At 36.3% G+C, this 13691-nt stretch overlaps 1 protein-coding gene and 1 long non-coding RNA gene across 2 annotated transcripts in view; one reads left to right on the top strand and one right to left on the bottom strand.

Annotated features, from left to right (window-relative positions):
• The window catches only part of LOC134825497 (ATP-dependent translocase ABCB1-like), an 86581-nt gene that overhangs the window by 23104 nt on the left and 49786 nt on the right, over window positions 1-13691 (top strand). The gene's annotated exons all lie outside the window — the stretch shown is intronic.
• LOC134825403 (uncharacterized) lies at window positions 2619-5028 on the bottom strand. Its single transcript, XR_010161546.1, has 4 exons — window positions 4844-5028; window positions 3645-3746; window positions 2856-3464; window positions 2619-2686 (listed from the first exon to the last, which is right to left on the bottom strand). It is a non-coding gene; the product is annotated as an uncharacterized LOC134825403 (long non-coding RNA).

Below are 13691 nucleotides of genomic sequence, written 5' to 3'. Positions count from 1 at the left end.
TGTTTGGCGAGTTCATACTTTCTCACCGTTTTAACTACGAAAATGTAATGCGTGTTTCCGAATATTATAATAGGGGGTTTATACTTTTGCATTTGCGATAGTGAAGTCCCGGCCGTGGGCACCGGTTACACTAGTAATATAACATTTATAGAAATATATTTAAATTGTTGAAGAAGTCTTACCGGTTCAGCAGGAACTAAATTCATAATCTGCTGTACAAATGGATGAGACAGGGGATTACTTAAGGTGTTACCATTTTCTTCATGATGACACTGCAAAATATTTGGGGGTGAAAATTCAAAAATGTATTATAGTCTAAGCAAAATAAAAGGTATATAATCTAGGTCGGAAAAATATTAAAATTGTATGTCTCAAATCATGATTTAATTCTCCAGTTGAATATGATAATGGTAAAGCTATGATAGTTGTAATCCTAACCCCGTATTGAGTGCATGTGTGATCATGCGGGCAGCAGTGTTTTGAGTAGTCACCACAGCAAACTCCATTTACATGAGGGCAACATGCGTATCCACCGTAGGAGTCCTGTGTCAATATTTCATTATTTAAGGTATCATATTATAGAGGTTTCACTGTACTTGTATTCTCATCTGACAGCAAAAGAAGAAATTCCCCAAAAGAATAATACCAAATAATTAACTTACTCTTTGACGACAGCACTTTTGGTCATGATGACACATTACTTGCATGCCAGGACAGATTGATGATACGTTGGATACCTCTGACCTTTCATTCGACACTTTGATAGGTGTTCCAAAAGAGTACACAATGAGGCAACCCATGAGCAGGGCAGGGTTCAGACCTGTCATGATCAGCGAAACCTTTGTATATAGCTTGCTACTCTTCCTATAATATTAATTGTGGTTTGTATTCAGACAATTGAGGGATCTTTATTTTTAGTTGACATTTTTATTCTTAATATTGAAAATTAACCATAAATTTAGTTATTAATAATATAAGGGTGTCAACTTTAAAAACCATAAATAACCATTGTCGAACATATTTGTGTAGGTTATAAAATATATATTTTTAAAATTTATACATCATTTCAGTAATGGCCTCTAGTCACTGACTATAATAATAGGGCCGAATATATAATATCTAAAACTCGGGTCACAAAAGTCAAGAGCAACTGCCGAATATATAATATCTAAAACTCGGGTCACAAGAGTCAAGAGCAACTGCCTAAATGTGCAGAAGTGATACAAATACAATATATAAAATACTAGTAGTCCCTTAAAATTCTAAATTAACAGATTCATTCAGGGCCGAAATAAAACAAGCAACTTAAGGGGGGGGGGGGGGGGGGGGGTTCACCCTGATTTTTTTGTGAAACTTGGTTTCGAGATAGCAGTTGACCAACAAACTAGGACCGGTGACCAAACTTTTGAGGGGGTCCCGGACCCCAACCGCCAAACGGTGCCCGCGGGGCAGCCACGCCCATATTTGGTCCAAATTAGGCCCAATTGTTGTTTGGGGCTGGCTTTTACACCAGTCAATGTTTACTCAAAATATATAATAATTGTAATAATCAATATTAATCCCCGAAGGGCACGCAAATTACATGTCATCGAACTAATTTAGCCAAATACCCTCAACATGCCCAAAACCCAGATTTTAGGTGCTTTACTTGTAGCTAGTGGTCCCCTGAACTCGTATATGAATTTTCATCAAGATTGGACAAAAAATGACTGAGTTATGAGCCAAAAACCATATGCCCATATTTGGGTATACGCACCAAATTTGGTCGATTTCGGCCCATAAATTGGTCAAATATCAATATTTTTGAATAAAACCAACTTTATATGGAAGGTAAGCCTATACTACACATTATCTATGATTATCAGCTCAGTATCTACCTAACTGTGGATTCTGTGTTCAATTAATCGCAAAAAATGAACAATATCGCCCATATCTCAGTTCGCGATATTTGCGAAACGGATTTCGTTCAAAACAATAGAACTCAATAGGGTTTCAATATTTTTACATGAAATTTTCAGAATCAACGTAGAATCGCATTTCGACCTTAAGTTTTAATATGGAATTTTGAGTTAGGCCTTTTTTTAAAATTTGGCGGCCAAATTCTGAAAAATGCCCGGCAAATTAATTAATTGAACACAGAATCCACAGTTAGGTAGATACTGAGCTGATAATCATAGATAATGTGTAGTATAGGCTTACCTTCCATATAAAGTTGGTTTTATTCAAAAATATTGATATTTGACCAATTTATGGGCCGAAATCGACCAAATTTGGTGCGTATACCCAATATGGGCATATGGTTTTTGGCTCATTACTCAGTCATTTTTTGTCCAATCTTGATGAAAATTCATATACGAGTTCAGGGGAGCACTAGCTACAAGTAAAGCACCTAAAATCTGGGTTTTGGGCATGTTGAGGGTATTTGGCTAAATTGGGCCTAATTTGGACCAAATATGGGCGTGGCTGCCCCGCGGGCACCGTTTGGCGGTTGGGGTCCGGGACCCCCTAAAAAGTTTGGTCACCGGTCCTAGTTTGTTGGTCAACTGCTATCTCGAAACCAAGTTTCACAAAAAAATCAGGGTGAACCCCCCCCCCCCCCCCTTAAATTAAATCCTGTAAAGTAGTATCACGTGACTACAATTCTAAGCGTTTAACAACTCTATTAATTAGTTACCATAGTAACCACCTTTATTAAGTTAATCCCATTGATAGTTGGATAATATCCGGTTGATGGGATCAACTTGTCTCTCAACCGGATATTATCCAACTATCAGTATTTCAATCATGAGACTAATAAACAGCGAACTACTCCATCATTTGATAACTCAATTAATTAGTTACCATAGTAACTGGACCTTTATTAAGTTAATCCCATTATTAAACCAAAATCATGGTGAATGAATAAAATTTAAAATTCCTGTTCAGACTTCAACATTATATTGTACAATGTAAACAATCACACAACATATGAACAAAAATATACAAAAAAATTTATAAATTCTTATTAAAAATCTGTAAAAAGTACAAAAAATGTATTATGAGTTTCGTTATATAAGCCCTAGGCTGGCATTAAAATTCTGAAAAAAAAAACTTAATAAAAGTATCACCATAAATCTGGAGAAGTTCTAGGTATTTCCATCTGATAAAAATCTACATTAAATACCAACCTCTCAGCATCATTATGTCACCATGACATTTTAATATAATCTTAAATTTAACATGCATAATAGGTATCTTAATTTTGCTACCAATTCTAAATAATACATTCTTTACCACTATTGGTATCATGCATGAAATTCTGAAGGTTCACCCAACTATAATATGCAATATCATATCTATATTTTCAAGGAGGATTAACTACACAGTACACAGGTTTTAAATATTCAGATAAAACCCATAATCTATCATAGAAGTGGATGAGACAGCGGTTTGCTTAATGTGTGGCCAGTTTCTTCATGATGACACTGCAAAATATTTGATAATAGTGTTAACAGAATGTGAATATTTTTAAATAAACTTGCTAGAGATCTTAATTTGATGTCTTATGTAACATTTAACAGTTTGATCTCAAATAAATAAGAAAACGGTACAAGATATTGGTATTATTGTTTAAGGAAAAAATATAACTCAATATTTATTCCTACCCCCAATTTAGTGCACGTCTCATGTTTTGCGCAGCAATGGCGTGAGCCATCACAGCAAGTTCCATCTTTGTAAGGACAGCACATGTATCCACCATAAGCATCCTGAAATTTAAATTGAGAGTGATCGATTATAACAAGTAAAATATTCATATAATTTATATACAGGGTGACCCAAAAGTAACTACCCACACGCAACCCTTAATTCAGAATATCTATAATATTCAGAGAATATTATAGATATGGGTCAAACTTATATTTCCTGAAATTTTCGTAAAATTTCATCAATTACAGAGGGTGTGGCACACCACTCCCTCTTTTTCTCTTTTTTCACCATAAAGTGAGAAAGTTTTGAGTTAGGAACTCCAAAATTTCCAGACACACGTGGTTTGACAACTGAAGTGCTTTCCCAAAATTTCAAGTTGGTTGTTTACAACTAAGTCTAAGCCGAGTTATGTAAACGTATTTGTTGTTGAAGTTTAGTAAGGCACACTCCTTACTGTTGTATCATACACGCTTCTGATACAACCAAATTGTAGAGACACACTTCTCTCCTTTTCTGTTCTTGATATCGGGACATACTTCCCGATCGTTTGATACTAGTGAGTGTAGATTGACATAGTTAGGAACGCCCACTATCTCGCCATGTAGACCACGTATAGTTATACTAGTTAGTTTACTAAGACCGGTTTACAACATGTCTGGAAATTTTGGAATTCCTAACTCAAAACTTATACCAATTACGTGAGTTATTAAAGGGTTGCGTGTGGGTAGTTACTTTTGGGCCACCCTGTACTTATTTGAAAAAGAAAAACAAGTTTTAAATTTTGGTATTTATTAATAACAATCAAAACATATCATAGAAATAAAGCCGTGTGTTGGTTGGCTGCCTCAGTAAGGTGAATAATTTAAGCTTGAAGCTTTGAAGGTGCGCCGCACATTTACAAAACCTCACACGGTGATCACATGATCACGAGGACGTGGGAGCGCCAAATTTAATTTGAAGTTTTTAAGAATCATATATCATACTAAATTACAAGTTACTTATGCTTTTGAGTTATAGGAGTGCGGATGTCAGGTATTTCATTCATTATATTTAGAACTCAATATTGTTGAAACTATGAAAGCAGAATGCAGATGATGAAAAGAAAAGTTTGAAGTTGCTTTATGTGGTTTAAAATTATGTAGATACATTTACTTACGCATTTACAGCACATCTCTCGACACCATTGACTCATTCCAGGACAGAAAGATGATATTTTGGATACCTCCGGCCATCTTGCATTCGGTTCTTTGTTAGTTGTTCCAAAGGCGAATAAAATGAGGCAGCCCATTAAAAAAGCAGAATTAAGACATGACATACTCAGCTAAACAGAGATAAATCGTATTACCTAAGAAGTAAGAAATGAATTAGTGGATTTAATAACATTATTGTATGATAAATTTGAGTCACATCCGACTTTAAACATTTAAGTCAACTTAACATTTAAGACAACTTAAAATTTAAGACAACTTAACATTTAAGACAACTTAACATTTTGAGACAATTTAACATTTTAAGACAACTAACATAATATCATGTCATACAATGGGATGCTGCTTTCACTGTAGTCGGTGAAATTTTTTCAAAACTGACAGGGAATATAAGTTTGACCTATACCTATAATCGCTGAAATTTATGTATAATTTTCTGACACGATCAGAATTATGATCAAGGAATGTGGTGCCTAATAATGACTTAATTATCCACGAGAAAGAACTGATTATGAGATTATTGTTTAAGATAATATTGGATACGTGAGGGCACTCCGAATAGAATTGCTCACCTAATGCGGGTTTTGACTCAGCGGGTAAATTCTCCTACCTTTTTTATAACTGCCGCAGTGAAATCCCGGCCAAAGGCCGTGTTACTGCTCCTACTAAATCGCTCGCCCAAATTTTAAGAAAATTCTTGTAAAACATACTAGTAAAACATGAATCCGATTGTTTAAGACTCAGGTTAGGGTTAGGGTTGTGAAAGGGTTATGGATAACTATGGGGTTATGGTTAGGGTTAGGGTTGGGATTAGGGTTTATGTAAAACCGTTTTATACGGCTGCAAAACCATAAAAACCAAAGTCACGTGAAATTTTTGGGCGAGCAAATTAGTAAAAGCCCCGTGTTACACTAATAATGTTTATAAATTTTATAAATAGAGAATAAACTCAATTCAAAATAAGGCCTCCCGGCATACACATAATTAAAATTAAATACGCTCATACATGGAATTGAGTTACTGGGCCCGGCCGCGCTCAGCCTGTCATTCCGCCTAATCTCTATTCGTTGTTTTATGAACATGATAGCCTGAGGTCCCCAGGTAAGAAATTGAGCAGCATATGATTGCAATTTTCTACTTTTTAATATAATCATTAATCCCGGCCCGGCTCGGTGCATGACATGGACAGGCTGAGCACTGCACTAATTGATACATGTTGCGTATCACAAACATCAGAGATATTATGCTATTTTTACTTTTTCCGCCTTCCGAAAAGTGGCATGTAACCTATGTCAACTGAGTACTGCCCAGTATATATTATAAAATAGGTTTATCATTTATAACCTACCAAGACGCGCGCCGAGTTGGACTGATCGTCAGACGTCGACGGCCGCGCGGCCGCCTTGATATTTTTATATCTGATATTTGAAACAACTCGGTACGCGCGCACGCACAAAGACACATAGTTACTTGTTAGGTAAAATTGTCAACTTAAACACCCAGCAAAAGTTACTGGCTGGCGGTGGTACTAGAGTCCAGAAACCCTTACTGGATGGGGCCTAACTTTGAAAGTATAAAAGAGTTAGAGACTTCCGGTTTTTTGTAACATGTTCGTCTTGTAAAAGTAACGTTACCTCCCCAGGAGGAAAATTTAAAACAACGTAGTTGTTGAGTTATCTCAAAATCTCCAGAAAAGTCCCATTTTGGGCCGATCAAAAGTTTGCAACTTTAACTTTGCGGATTCCTTTACCCTGATTGGCTGAATTGTGTCACGTGCTAGCTGCTTGAACATTGGAATGCGCCACGCGTGCAAATCATGATTAATGTCACACACGAGGTCAAGCCGTCTGTTTAAATTAAACCAACTCTGAACTCTAGTACCACCACTAGCCAGTAACTTACGATGGGTAAGTATGCTCGTTTGAGAAACTATGACCATGCTAGCTTTCTTTATTTTGTTAGTCGGCCGACATCTTGGGTTGTAGAGAAACAAATTTTTAGAGAAACAAATTTGAATTTTGATCTTTATTACAGATTAAACATATCATATATAACCATAAAAGCCGCGCGTCGGCTGATTGCTTCAACTTGGATTGGTAGTAATTTCAGTTTACAGAAGCTGAAGGACGGCAGCTCAAAAGCCCCAGTGAACCATCGGAAAGATCAAGGACTCGAGTGCCAATAGTGGCTTTTTCGAACCCATTTTCGCCGATTTGCTGTGGCCCAGATGAGCCGCGCCCTGCTGCTTAACGGCACATGGTGGTTTTTGTTTAAATACTTATTTAAATTTAAGCGATAATTCATTTGGTGGTTTACAGTTTTTGAATCATGTTCATCATTTATTTTTCGTTCAATTATCACGTTTTTACAATTCAGTCATACCATGCATAGTCAACATTGTTGAGGCAACCAGCTTCCGCAGTTCAATAATTGGAGACCGAAAAATATAAATTGATCGAAATTTACAATTCATCGTTATCAAATATAGTCAATAATATTCTTGATTCCATTTAGTACATAATAAGTTGGTTTTATTCTCTTGCAACACTACTGCACAACAAAAACTGCGCCTGTCCACCAGCAACAGCGCAGTCATAGGTGTGCAGCCAAAGCTAGGCCACACACCCATGGCCGCGCCGGTTAAACAACTCTATATTCAATCGTTATATTAGGAAATTTTAGTTAATTCTTTGATCACTCTTCAGTGCCGGTGGGCAGGCGCCCCGCATAGTTGGCTTTCCAAATTTACAGTCTCAAGAAAGCCGATACGGTAATCGAGTCCCGGAGCAGAACACACATTTAGAAAATTGAAAAATTAAAATTAAAATTAAAATAACAAATTAGAAATTAAAAATTAAAAATTACATGACTACGAGAGTCCAGACAGGCGACAAACACACAAACCGGACGAAGAGAGGACCCACTGCTGAATTCGACATATAATGAATTGTTGAAAACATAATGATTCCTACACTAATATGATCTTGAGGCATGCCCTGCATGTACTGTGCGAGTACATTGTAAATAATATCTGATAAGATGGGCCAAAAATAGCGGCACAGCGCGCAAAATGCGCGGCGTGACCGCCGAAATTTTATACTTTAGACATTAACATTTCAATCGGCTTTAGCGCTCAGCATATCTTCATTGAGTAGACATTAGAATTTCAGTTCGTTGGAATCGAAGTTCAGTTCACACCAATCTATTTCGTCGTACCTGGACTGCATGCCGAGTAACTCCTTTTTTATTGTGGATTTCACAAGGTTCGTTGATGTAGAGAAGTTGATATTGCTAGCAGTGTTTCTACAATCGTTCCACATTTTTGTCGATTGATATATGAAGGAGGTGGATGGGGTTGGAGTGATGAATCGATCAGCACGTCTTGATGATCTGTTAAATAGATTTAGGAGTGGGACTGGGGATTCTAATTTATTGATTTTGAACATTTCCAATAAACATGTGTGTTTGAACAAACTGTGTATGGTTAGTAAACCATTTTTCTTGAATAGCGGTTTTGTGTGCTGTTTTTCATAGAAGTCGCTTCCTAATTTTTGCTTGTCTTTACTTCGTGTTCTAGCACAAGTTCTAAACTTTTCTAAGTACGCCTCTCGGTTACCAAATAGTATTCTAACACATTTCTTCTGAGTGATAAATATTGGTTCAAGCCTGTTGTTACTAAGGCCACCCCATACTGATATGTACTGGACCTAACAAGTTTATTATCGGATGTCTACTTATATAACATTGAAGCAATATGCAATAGAAATGGCACTATACTATAATAAGTAAAATACAATTTTAAGTAAAATACAATTTTTATTTTCCACAGAAGAATCAATACATATTGAACAACAATGTATTGCACTGTGTTAAACAATATTAAATGAAATTAAGCCAGAGAAGGCATGAACTTCTGAAAAGGACAATACAACAACCATACAAAAACTTTAATGAGTTGCAGGGAAGTGTGACTGAAATTTTACGGTAGCGCTCGATTTTTCTCAGAAATTTTCAAAGTTCTCAGCACTGCGAAAAAACAATTTTTTTTCTTCCGCTTTCAAAACATTTTTGACGCTGATAAACTATCAAATAGTATTATTGAACAGTATTTAAACACTTTTTGGGCCAAAATATTTCATTGTGGATGTATAAAGTGCCAAAACAATTTAGCGCGCAAAAAAACATTTTTTTGGGAGGTTTTTTAAATTTTGCCCGGGTTAACTCTTAGATGTGCTTATTATATTTGTATAAGCTGGTGCGGCGTATCAAAATGTATCAGAAACCAAAATATCTAAGATTTTCCATTGAATTAACCTATCGAAACGTTTGAAAAACCTTGGAGGACTTTACTGGGCCGCGCTCAGCCTTGCTCTGACCAGAGCCCTCTCGCTTGCAGTAGCGCGCGACCGCCGAAGGCGGCAAAAGAGGGCTCTATAGACAGCCACAAACTGGCACCACAAATCGTGGTGCCAGATTTCCTCCCATATTTCTGATGCCGCGCGGGACGTGTCAGTCATATTTAGTTAGGTCCGTGCATTGTGATTGTAATATCGGTAAACAATATTTTCTCATTGGATTTGATTTTTGTAGAGAGCTAATATACCTTCTTTGATCATGCACTCCATTTAACAAATTTTGCTTGTTCCTTTGTTTGTTGCAATCATTCGGTTGATCATTAGGCGGATGATTCAAAGGGCCGGGAGATATTTTAATGTTAAATTCTCAATAACCAGCAGACTTGTTACCAGTTACCTTACTACGCTTTTGTCATTTGCAATAGTACATTTGTTAAATGTTGTCAATGTGTAAATTTTCTCTAATTTTAATTGTATTTTGGACAAGAGTTTTGTTGAGAAACACTTATATAAGCGAACCTACTCTGATATTGATTAGCAAACAGTATTTTATTTTATTTTTTTTTTTTATTTGAAAATTCAATTAATCATTATATATATAAATCAAGCGTTACATTTCAGCCATGCAAAATTACAATGACATATTTTGATATACTAAATGGTAAATGGTGCTGCAATATAAGTTGCTTAATGTTTGGCCGGATGACAACTAATGAGAAAAATAAACTTGATTATATAATAATTAATTCGGCTGAACCAACACATAGCAAGAGCCACATTAACGTTGGGGCCGTCTACCAAATTTGAATGACAAACATTAACAAGAAATCAAACATATCATAAATAATTATAAGGATTTTGTTCATTACAATTCCGTCACAACTGATAAAGAAAAAGAAAAGGAAAAGCAGATAGGAAATTGGACGGACAGAATTGTAACCAACAAAAACAAATTTCTGAGACTCATAAGACTGATGAGCTAATCTGGCCAGACTGTATCGGCAGCCCAGAGGTACTTGATCAGTTTGGCCTTAAAAGTAGAAATCCGCTCTGACTGCCGTATACATACTGGTAGAATATTCCATTTCAGCATAGATCTATGATCTATCTATTGATTAACTCCCTAAATTATTTCCAGTTCAAATAGTGGATATTTATTAGCATAATTTACAGCCATCTCTGAGGAACACTATAAGTGAACATACCCCAATATTGGTTAGCAAACAGTATTATTGATTTATTCCCTACATTCATGTTTCCAGTCCAAAAAGTGGACATTTATTAGCATAATTTACAGCCATCTTATATCTCTGAGAAACACTATAAGTGACCCTATTCCAGTATTGGCTAGCAAACAGTTCAACTGATTAATTCCCTAAATTAGCATAATTTAAATCCATCTCTGAGAAACACTATAAGTGAACCTACCCCAATATTGGTTAGCAAACAGTATTTTATTGATTAAATTTTCCCTAAAATGTTTCCAGTCCAAATAGTGGACATTTATTAGCATAATTTACAGCCATCTCTGAGAAACACTATAAGTGAACACACCCCAATATTGGTTAGCAAACAGTATTATTGATTTATCCCCTACAATCATGTTTCCAGTCCAAAAAGTGGACATTTATTAGCATAATTTACAGCCATCTATCTCTGAGAAACACTATAAGTGAACCTACCCCAAATCCCAATATTGGCTAGCAATTAGCAAACAGTATTTTATTGATTAAATTTTCCCTAAAATGTTTCCAGTCCAAATAGTGGACATTAATTAATTAATTAAAATTGAAATTTAAAAACACCACTATTAAGCGTACACTTTTACTCAGCAGTGTCACTACAACTAGTTTACAAAAATACTTTTAAAACTATATATCAAAAGCAAAATAAAGTTCTATGTATAAATTCGTTCATAAAACTTCCAAAAAGCTAATATAATTTAGATATGTCAAAGAGAGGGTTAAAATTATTAATAAAACATTTTTGCTACCTCAGTGTCAGATAAAGTAAACAAATAAGTCTTCAGTGCGGACTTAAACGCCTCAACAGAATAACATTGTTTAACTGAGTCTGGTAGTGTATTAAAAACTCGTGGACCAACCACACTAAAACTACGATCACCAAAACCCTTGGTTGAACGATAAGGGACTATGAGCCTAACAGTGTGTCCATGGTGAGCATACTTAAACATATCTTGAAGGTACAGTGGCGCTATTCCATTAATAGCCTTAAAAGATAGGAGACATATTTTAAAAATCACTCTTTTAGGTATATTAAGCCAGTGCAATTTATCAAGATCGTCGCCTAGGTGATCAAATTTATATTTTCCAGTTACTGCTTTTGCACAGGCATTTTGAATAAGCTGTAGTTGATGTATGAGGTACTTGGAGATGCCGTAAAACATGGCGTTACAGTAGTCCAAACAAGAAACAACGAGGCTATTAACAATTGTCTTAAGCTGTTTTGTAGTCAGCAGAAACCTTATCTTAGTGAGGTTGCGTAGTGTTAGGAAACATTTCTTCTTCAACTCAACAACATGGTTGCTCATAGTAAGCCCAGAGTCCATATGTATCCCAAGATTCTTAACTGTGCTCACAAATCGAATAGTTGTGTCACTCCCAAAATTCACTCCCTTTATATTGATCTCTCGTAGGACGGACATAGGACCAAAAACCATTATCTGTGTTTTACTGTCATTCATTGCTAGAAAGTATTTTTTCATCCAAGCTCTAATAGATGCAAAGCATCCCCTGAGCTTAGAGAGTAACGTTTCGCACTGGTTGATGGGTTTAAATCTCTTTAAGATCTGGTGGTCATCTGCATACCCATAAATTGTGAAGTCCATTCCTTGTACAAATCTATAGATGGATCTGATATAAAGGTTAAACAGAACAGGTCCCAGAACTGAGCCCTGAGGAACACCAAACTTAATAACTATTTCTTCAGAGAGAGTAGAACCAAGTCGAATTCTCTGAGCACGACCTTTTAGAAAGCTAGTAAACCATTTTAACACAGTGCCCCTTAGTCCTATCTCCTTCATGAGAATGTTCAGTAAGACATCATGGTCTACAGTATCAAACGCCGCCGATAGGTCAAGCATCATGACAACTGTAGCACTCTTTTCATCTGATGCAACTAGAAGATCATTCCATATTCTGATCAATAATGTTTCTGTGCTGAAGGTCTTCTTGTATGCAGACTGTTCTGGGCAGTGGAGATTATGCTTATCTAAGTGATCGTTTAGGCGCTTTAACACCACTCTCTCGATTAGCTTCCCAAGGAAAGTGAGGTTTGAGACAGGGCGAAAGTTTTTCAAGACATTAGGATCAAGAGAGTTACTTTTCAGGAGGGGAACAATATCAGCAAGTTTGACTCCGTCCATTGAACCTTGAGATAAGGATGCATTAACAATCTGTAGAAGTAATGGTAGCAGAATGCTGATGTTCTCTTTAAGCAGTGTAGTAGGTAAGATGTCAGAAGGTGAACATTTGATACCAAACTCGTCAATGATTTCCTTTAGCTCATCTAATGTGACAGGTTCAAAGGTAGACCAGTGGTAGGATTCGGGAGCTTCAGCAGAAGAGTCTGATGGAAGAGTAAACCGATCATGATCCATATCTTTCCTAATGTTATCAATCTTAGATGTAAAGTAGGCGTTAAAGTCTGCTGCTAGCTTTGGAAGATCATCTGTGTAATCTGGCAGAGGATTAGATTGTTTACGGTCTAAATTTCTATTGACCAGCTGCCACAAAGTTCTTGGGTTGCCTTTAGAGTTTTCTACCATATTCTTAAAGTACTCCTTCTTCTTCAGATCAGCCATTTTAGAACATTCTGAGCTGATGTCTCTAAACATGATTTTATCTTCAAGCGTTGCTGTTGGTTTACGAGTTTTTGCCTCGGCTTTTCTTCTCAGCTTTCTGTAGTCCCTGTATTCATTATCAAACCAAGGTGCAGAATCAATAACAGATACCTTCTTGGAGACTATTGGAGCATGCTCATCTAGGAGTTCAGCACACAAGTCGTTCAAGTTGGCAACAGATGCACTCATATCAGTAGTTCCAATTTTCCCAAGATCAATCAAGTTTACTATATCGAAGAGATCACTGGTAAATTGGTCATCATCCACAGTCTTCAAATTTCTGTAAGTGATATCTTTAAAATATTTCTTTTCGAATTCCAAAGAGAAGTCACAATAGACTGGAAAATGATCTGATCCATGCCTATTCACACTATCAACCAAAACCTTGCATTGAAGCTGATTCTTGATAGAGAAGCAGAAGATTTGGTCTAGTGATCCACCAGCAACATGGGTTGGTTCATTAACATGATGATTAAATCCGTAAGACAGAAATAAGTCAAGCGTCTTCCTAACAAGCTTGTCATTCTTATTCTCAAAATGAATGTTCAAGTCCCCAGCAATGACGAGACAATCACACTT

The sequence above is a fragment of the Bolinopsis microptera genome, chromosome 13 (genome assembly GCF_026151205.1).
Source record: "Bolinopsis microptera isolate Bmic1 chromosome 13, MBARI_Bmic_1.0, whole genome shotgun sequence".
NCBI lineage: Eukaryota > Metazoa > Ctenophora > Tentaculata > Lobata > Bolinopsidae > Bolinopsis > Bolinopsis microptera.
Note: the sequence above shows the minus strand (reverse complement) of the source record. Positions and strands in the feature narration are given on the sequence as shown.